The sequence below is a fragment of the Bidens hawaiensis genome, unplaced genomic scaffold, assembly GCF_021521415.1.
Source record: "Bidens hawaiensis isolate Kalapana, Puna unplaced genomic scaffold, B.hawaiensis_p1.1 tig00025375_1, whole genome shotgun sequence".
Classification (NCBI taxonomy): domain Eukaryota; kingdom Viridiplantae; phylum Streptophyta; class Magnoliopsida; order Asterales; family Asteraceae; genus Bidens; species Bidens hawaiensis.
In genome coordinates, this window is record NW_027494049.1 from 210,531 (window position 1) to 219,878 (window position 9,348).

At 30.3% G+C, this 9,348-nt stretch overlaps 1 long non-coding RNA gene across 1 annotated transcript; it reads left to right on the forward strand.

Moving 5' to 3' along the window:
• Positions 1-1,193: 1,193 nt before the first annotated feature.
• Positions 1,194-3,587, forward strand: LOC143571406 (uncharacterized). Its single transcript, XR_013142090.1, has 4 exons — positions 1,194-1,246; positions 1,601-1,662; positions 3,337-3,398; positions 3,478-3,587. It is a non-coding gene; the product is annotated as an uncharacterized LOC143571406 (long non-coding RNA).
• The last annotated feature ends 5,761 nt before the right edge of the window (positions 3,588-9,348 follow it).

The window sequence follows — 9,348 nt, forward strand, 5'->3', positions numbered from 1 at the left end:
GGATCAGGATGCGTTGATCCAAACACTTGGTTCAAATTTTTGTATCTCCAAAAATATTTAGCATGTCAAATACGATGGCAAAAGTTATACTTTTCAATAATATTTTCTTCAGTACAACAATTTACGAGATTTTATGCATTAAAAAGTACAATTTGAAAAGTGTTAAAAATAAAATTTGAGACTTTCTGCCCGTTTGACCCTTTGACACATCACATATATGCAACTACATTTTGTTAATTGAATCGACCCATTTATATTTAGATGTGCCAAATTGCCATCTCCTTGTAACACAATAGTTGTAACTACCTACCCTTATTACTAGGTTCGGGTCGGAACGGGATGATTAGAAAAAAAGGGTTCAAATTTGGTTTGGGTCAAAATGTGTTGTCACCAAAATAGTTTCAGAACCGGTCAACCAAGAAAGGTTCAATTCTGTTTACCAAAATGTGCAATTATATCATGTTTGAATAAGACATGCAAACAATCAGATGGATCATATAATGCCCACTTCTCTAATTTTCGAATAGGCCCATTTGACGCGTGGTTTAGCCCATATTTATTGACTTTGGGTTAGAGCATTCTCAGGAGCTCTTTTAAAATTTTTGTGTGAGAAATTTCTAAAAATTTATAAAGGATTGTAAGTGGTTGTAAGTGAGGAGAGAGAAAAGTTTAAAGAAATGGTAAATTTTGAGTTAATTTAGAGGAACACTGTTCATTTTATTTTTTAATATATATGAAAGTGGTTGTGACTGCGAGTGGAGAAAAGAGAAGATAATGATAAAGATGTAAAAAAAATATTATTTAATTATATATGTGAGATTAAATAGAATTTTTGTAATGTAATAATAGAGATAAAGATAGAGAAGTTGACGGGAATGCTCTTAGCATTGCTAAGCTTATTAGAAAGAAGTTGAAATGATGCATTTATCTTCGTCTTGCTTTTATTATAGTTTCATTTTTCTTTTATTTCTTCTATACCGCGTGCAGGTAATAATTGAACATGTACCCGGACCTCAATTGTCTCAAGTGGATGCTACTTCTGTAACACAAAATCAAACCACCCATCTCCGAAGGGTATCTGCGGTTAAATAAGTTTTTATTGTTTTTTTTTTTTTTTTACTTTTTTAGAAAAAATAGTAGTAGTAGTAATAATAACAATAATAATAATAGTTTACATATTGCCACTTACAGAATGACATTTCAAGTTCTGCAATGCAACTCTCTACGGGTGAGGCTACAGATCGGGGTATAACTATCTTTATAATTACGCTTCGTTCCACTAATGGGTGGGTTGGGTAACAGGCCAAACATATACGGGTGAACAGGAGATTTTTTTTTTGTTGCACGGATGAAAAAGGTCGGGTTAGGTTGCTCTGAAACACTTATCGTCCAAATTTGGAAAACTTTGTATAAACAATTTATTTGTCTATAATAATTTATAAGTTTATATATTAAAATTACCCGTTGGGAGGCTTTCCTGTTTGACACTTCTTTGTTTTTGGATCGACCGGTTAGAGATAAACATAACCTAATCAACCCATTTATAAGTAAATTGATCAACATTGCAACGATTGCTACTCATATATATTTTTGTCTTCAGCCGATAGCAGCATAGACGTGGAATGCACAACAGCCAACATCGCTAAACTAGAAAAATTTACGGTATGAATCTGTCCTGGTCAATCAACTTTTCCAAGTTTATAGCTAGATTAGTAGATCACAAAAAATTATAATAAATAAATAAATAAGTAAAATCTTTTAGTTTATGTTGAGCTTGTTTTTCTATCGCCTACACTTCATTTTTTGGCCCTAGGTGAAGCAATAAATCATTAGTCAACTTAATACCACTTCTTGTAGCATAATAATTCTTGGCATTGCATCATAGGTATGATGTAATAATACAAAACATGTTTTTGGGAGTAAGTAGCATTTCCTTTTTTTCTCATATAGTTAATAGATGACTGTCTTTGTTGACAAATATGAGAAACTTTATGCATTACTTTACGGCCATTAATCCGAAAGTACATGGTGTGTCAAAACGGGCGGGTTTTAGTAGGATGAACTGAAAACTTACTTTAATTTTTTTTAATATAAATAACTATTTTGTTAAACATGAGTACAGAAACTAGAGCAAACAGCAGACTACTTAGGGGGTTGTATATTGTAAAAACAAGCTGCCTGCAACTTTCAACATGTTTTGACTCCTTTTTGTTTTCTTTTCTTATTAATTATATTTTATCTAAAGACGTATAGGGTTGTAAATGAACCAAACGTACACGGATAATGGCTTGTTTGTTTTTGTTCGCTTAAGTTAACCAGAAGGAACAAAGGAATGAACACAAACACTTAGGCGTTGGTTCGTTAAAAAATATGCTTGTTTGCCTTTGTTTATTAAACTGATTAAAGCACATGAAAATATATATACATTATTTTTAAAATTAAACAGCCTATCAAACTATTGAAAAAATTACTGTTTAAAAGTGTTGGTTTTGACAAAGACTAATAATATATGAAACGACTGAAAAAATACTGTTTAAAAGTGGTCTTCACAAGTTTTCACGTTAAAAGTGGTTTTCCTGGGAGTCCTCCACTATGTACACACAAAGGGGAGGGTTCTATGTGAAAGATATATTTTTGCGAGAACAAAAAAAATCATCGTTTATTTTCAATTTTAAAAAAATAATAAATGTAACAAAATGGTTGAAATGCAAGTTATTCATCTTTTATAACATTCTAAAAAGTATATAAACAAAATTTGTTTATTTATAGATCCTACACATGTGTAGACACACAACCTACATATGTGCGGGTAAAATTAAAAAAAAAAACATATAAAGAAATAATTTTATGGTTTTTTTATCTACATAACAAACGTTTGTATGTAATAAGTAAAGATTATATAAATATAAACCACTGATAGAAAAAAACTAAAACTATGTAATAAGTAAAGATTATATAAATATAAACCACTGATAGAAAAAACTAAGTGACTTAGGTTTGTTATTTTTGTTCTCGCAATATATAAATATATGGGGCGGGTTTGTTTAAGAACCACAAAAAAGTTGTGAATCGGGATACCATGTGTTTTACATGTAAAAAATCATAAACCACAAAAAAGTTGTGAACCGGGAAACCATGTGTTATACATGTAAAAAAAATCAGTTTTACATGTAAAAACTCATTTTTAGATAATTTTTAAGAGGTTTTGCAAATAAACACATGAAAAAATCGCCTTAATAAAAATGAATCATATTTGCTAAAGATACATAAAATGGTCGAACCATAGAGATAAAACTTGAATACAGTTTTTGTTAATATATTATTCTTTATTTGCAGCTAGAGGCAACTGATGATAAAGAAAAAGAACTACTTGTTGTGATAACTGATATACATAGAAGGTACTAGACACCAGTTCATAAACACCTTTTGAACTTTTAGTTAGCATGGATTTTATTAAATGGTTTCTTCTGTGTGTAGGCTCTTATGTGCACAGGAAGAGCTCCAGAGATATAAGGCAGGAAATGCCTAGGTCAAATTGTTTATTATGTATCATTTAATTTGTTTCTATTCCTCAAATTTGGTGCAGTTCGGGTTAAGGTTCCGGTTAGGGCTCGCAACACGTTGTGTCACGTTAAGCAGGTCGTGTCACGTTAAGCAGGTCGTGTCACTTGCTAAATCATAATATACATGTTTAATAAGTTACACGACATGGCCTCAAAATCAAATAGTTCAATCACATGATTAATGGCACGGCACGGCACGTTACGTATATAACTTGGTTAGTGAATGATGGCACATCACATTTTGTACGATAAAATAGAAGTTATCACAATTACAAGCGGTAAAATCCGTAAAAAGGTTCATTTAGGTTTGATAAGCGCTTATCAAAACCGGTTGTCTACATGTTGAACCGATTAATTAATATTTTTCTTTAAGGGGCATTTACATATATTTCTATCTTTGTCATACTTGAGTTATACAGGTTCAATCTCTTTACACACTTATTGCCCACCTGACTTGTTCTTGATTTGATTCTATGTGTTTCAAACTCAAACCCGCTAACTATATGTTAGGACGTATTGTGTCATAAATTCCCAACCTTAATTCAAAGGGTCAAAAAGGATAAAATTGCCAAAATGGCATTTTTGACCTTTTAATGGGACAGAATGGCCCATACTTTTTATTTACTTGAATATGATTTGACCTTTTCTAATTAAAAAGATGGCTCCGGGTGGAAATTTGATGCTCCATAATTTTGTTTATATTTATAACTGTATCAATTATTTTTATATTAAAAAATAAATTTTTAATTTTTATTTCTTAATATGTTTTTTTGATGTTATTATCTTTAATTATATGGCAAACCAATTTAAAATACACACTTAATAGTAATTGTTTTAATTTTACATAAATGTTTTTTTTATTTTTTATTTGTTTTCAAATAATATTTTTATATTAAGACACTAATTATTCAAATTTTTTTAATTTACAAATAACGTTTCATTATTAGTTATTTTTATTTAATGAATAATATTCGTGTGTATATATATATATATATATATATATATATATTTCAATGGTTTCTTCAGTTCTTAAATAATTTAAGAGTTCTGTAATAATACTAATCCTATATATATATATATATATAATAAGTATTCTTCATGTTTACAATATTTATACAAAATTTTTGAAGAAAATTAAGAAAATACACATTTTAATTCCAAATGAGAAAATTTTAATTCCAAATTTGATGCACATGGGTTGGTATCATTTAAGAACTCTAAAAAGTTAAGAACTCTTAGGAACCCTTAACAACCAAACAATTTTTTAATTTTTTTTTATATATTAACATTATTTAAGAGTAGTTTTATCATATTATATATAATTTTTTTTATTACATATATTAATCACAAGTTTACATATATGTAAATTTTATGTACTAACAAATTTACATAGGTGTCAAACAAAACATAGATATGCATAAAAACTAATTTTTAAAATTGTAATTGTAGATATAGATATAAAAAATGATAAAACTAATCACAAAGAACATTAACATACATAATAAACTTTAGTTTTCAAGGGTTACTTCAAGTTCTTAAATAATTTTACAGTTCTGTAATGATACTCATCATATATATATATATATATATATATATATTAATTGTTTTTATATTACCAATAACATTTATATATTACAAATAACATTTCAATAAAAGATTATTTTTCCAATCAATGGATTGAATTTGCGACTTCATGCAAGGATTTATAGTGTCATGTTGAATCTATTGTTTCAAATAACACATGCCACACCTTGGTTAATTAGTAACTTTAAAGAGTTAAGTCTGTTTTGTTAACAATCGTGGTCACTATTTTGATATTATTTTTTGGGATGTGATCCTCCCACACCACCCCCACATGCCTATACGGCTCGTATAGGTCTATACGGCCGTATAGGGTACACATGCCTGACAAGGGGACAAAAAAACAACTTTTTGCAGTCTATACGACCGTATAGGCCTATACGACCGTATAGGCATTAAATGTCTCGTATTGCATTCAGATAAAACCATAAAAGTTATACAGTCGTATAGCGCGACCGTATAGAAAATAAAAGCTATACGGTCGTATATGGCTATACGACCGTATAGAAAACATTTGCAGAAACATTCAGACTACCTTAATCGCTGCCGGAAAACGATTTAAAAAAACCCTCAAATTTTGGGGTGCATTTTTATTTTAATGTATGTTGACTAGATGTTAAAAAACCTCAAATTTTTATTATATGTAAGCAACAAATATGCCTAGACAGTCTTGAGCTTTTGACGAGCTAAGCTTGAGCTCAACATTTAAACCCGTTAAGATAAATGAACCAAATACGACCCGCATAAATCACATATATTGTATATATGGTCATCATTTTTATTTAAAAAAAAAGTGTCTATAAATGAGCCAAATACGACCCGTATAAATCACATGTATTGTATATATGGTCATCATTTTTTTTAAAAAGTGTCTATACGGCCGTATAGGCCTATACGACCCGTGTAGGCCTATACGAAGCACAATAAACGATGGCAGACAACCTCTGACACAATCAGGTCCTATATGACCGTATAGCCCTATACGAGCCGTATATGACAAAAAATGGTGTATGAAAATCCAGGGTGGTGTGGGAGGATCCCTTGCCTATTTTTTCCTTTAAAAAACTATATAATACAGAAACATGGGTAACGCCACCTGACCAAACATGGTCCAATTTATTGGAACTTTTTTTTACACACTACCAGAAAACAAATCATTTTCTCACAAAAATTTCCTACAAATTCTTACGACAAGTAGTTCCAACATATTTCCAACAAAAAAATAAGCTCCAACTTTGCTACAATATTATCTAGTAAAAATTATGTTAAGTCAAAATAGTTTTTGTAGGAAAGTTGTAGGAAGCTTACAACCACATATTTTTGTAGCAATTTTGTAAGAAAAGTTGTTGGAAAACTATTGAAAACGATTTTCAAGCATGTATTATTTTAACGTAACTTTTTGTTGAAAAACTGTAAGAAACTGGATTTTCCAAAAATTTTCCTACGAATTCAGTTGTAAAAAAACATCTCTTTTTCTAGTAGCGGCATTTTGCAGGTGTGAATTAAATCATTTGTGAAATAAAAAAGGTTCAAAAATGTTATTTGAATTTTGTTATTATATGGTGTTGCAAACTGGTTGCACAGGCTGATGCGGCCTAACGTTTTAAAAGTAGTTTCTCCTTTCACAATGTGGGGAAGCTACTGTTTGGGATATATGTGATTTATTCTAAACTAGTTTAGGTTATATTGAGATTGAACATATGAACACGTTCAGCTAAACAAGTTGGGTTATATTCGGGTTGGCCTTCTAAGTTTTATACTTCATTTTCTAGATTTAATTTGTCACCACTTAAATTAATAAGGTGTTTAATGTTTAATGACGTACACTAAAAGATAAAATAGAATGTAGTTCAAGCATAATTATTTCATATAAATTTGTATTGGTTATAAATTTCTAACTTTAGAGTACTTATAAAAAGCTAATTATATAATACGTGTCATGTTTGGGTTCATATGTTTGACACCATCTCGGGTTTGTATCAAATTTCCCTTTCGTATTGGGTTCAACCCACTACACAACTCGTATAACACCCTAGCTACTATACTTAGATATGTTTATTCCTTGAGATATAGATACGTAGAGGCGGTGGCCCCCCTACTACACAGTATGCTAAGCAGGTGCTAGTGTATTATGTGTATATATATATGGCCTCATTTGTGCTCCAAGAACACCAAAAGAAACTTTTGAAGCCTTAAAAGAATATAGCAAAGAAAGAAAAGTTGTTTCAAATAATTTCTTAAGTTTAAATCTTTGAATGGATACCCAAAAAGAAAATAGAATGGTTTGTTCTTCAGGGAATATGGGAGCTCCATTATTTGGTTGGCCATGGCATAATTTGGACAGTTACAAGGTATACGCTTTCCGTTTTCAAGGGTTAATATTATAAAAAACTAACATACTTATTCATCCTACTTCCGTTTTCAAGGGTTATTATTAAAAAAAACATAGTTATTCATCTTATGTTAAAAGCTCACTCAACCTTTGGCATGCTTTTGAAAAATAAACGTATTACTCCTTAAAAGGGTCAAGAATTGTTAAAGTGACGTTTAAATTGTTTAACAAAAAAGTTGCCCATATATCCTCCATATAGACAATGATTATGTTACTAACTAACGTTTTAAAAGAACTCACAAAATGTGTATTTTAAACATATTTAGAAACTATAATATCAAAATCGAGTTGGAGAACTTTTAGTAAATAATAGTAAGTGTGTTAGTTTTTTGTGATTAATATCATTTTTTAGTTGTCTCTTTTCTTGATTTTCCTAATTTGTTTATTCATGGAAAGTTTAGTGTTAAAATGGTTTTGAATTGTTGCTTGATCAGTACATCTTGTTTGGGCCACTTCTTGTTGGTTTAATTTATTCAAGAATTTATGAAAAGAGGCAAAGTGAGTATGGTTGGTGTATGCATATTATAATATTGTCTTCACTAAGAGGCCTTGTGCACCAGCTATGGAGTTCACTTAATGGTATGTTTTTCATTTATCGAAACCGTCGATTATCTCATAAGAACATTGATTTCAATCAAATCGACATGGAATGGCACTGGTAATTTCTCTTCGCTCTTCTTGTTTGTTGTGTTTAGTTCAAGGCGTTTGAACGCATGTTTTATTAACAATGACCACATTATTTGACTATTTGGGGTCATATAATCAGTTTTGCTAATAGGGGTAATAACTTCTTCAAGTTGAAGCAGTTTTTTTATATCATATAGTTAACATCAAATAATCCCACTTGTTTTCCAAACAGGAAGATTGGTCATTGAAGGATTGATCAATAAGATTAGTGAAGCTACTAGTGCCTGAAGTATGATGAAATTGTCCCTGTGATCAATGAGAAAAAATTAACCCATATATTTCCATCACAAGCACATAAAAAATATAGATTATTGCATATGATATAACTATATGATATAAAAATCAAATGTAATACATCTATTATAATTGCTAGCTAACCATTTCTTGAACCTTTGAATAATTTATGGTGCAGCTGGACATGCAACATATTTGGAGCAAATATTTTTGTGTCTGATTATAGGAGTCCCGATAATTGGGACTACTTTAATTGGACATAGTTCGGTCATCATGTTCTATGGTTATGTTTTGGTCTTCGATTTCCTAAGATGTATGGGGCATAGTAATGTCGAAGTTGTTCCTCATCATATTTTTGATACCGCACCTATGCTCAGATATATTATTTATACGCCAACGTAAGTTATGTCATTTGAGTAGGGCTTAGTGCATATACATAGGTAACCAAATTGGGTTTAGTATCCACTTTGAGAAGTAGTTTAGCCCTCATAACAATCAAATTCTCATAAAAGAAAAGTTGACAATGATTTATTACTTTCTATGTTTCACTCATTAATTTAGATACCATTTTATACATCATCAAGACATGAAGACCAATCCGTGCCTCTTTATGCCTCTTTTTGATGTTTTGGGGAAGACCATTAATGAGAATTCTTGGGCTCTCCATAGAGAAATAAGCTCAAATGAAGGTATATATCCTTTCTTCATGCATTATACAGGTGTCATTGATTAAACAAATGCGAGTTATACATGTATTTATAGGCATATATACAAACTAACGGTACTAACGTTAACTACCAACATGGTTAGTTTAACCACAAAATAACCACCAATACCATACTTACAAGATAACTTATAACACAAATAATAACAATAAATCTTATGATACAA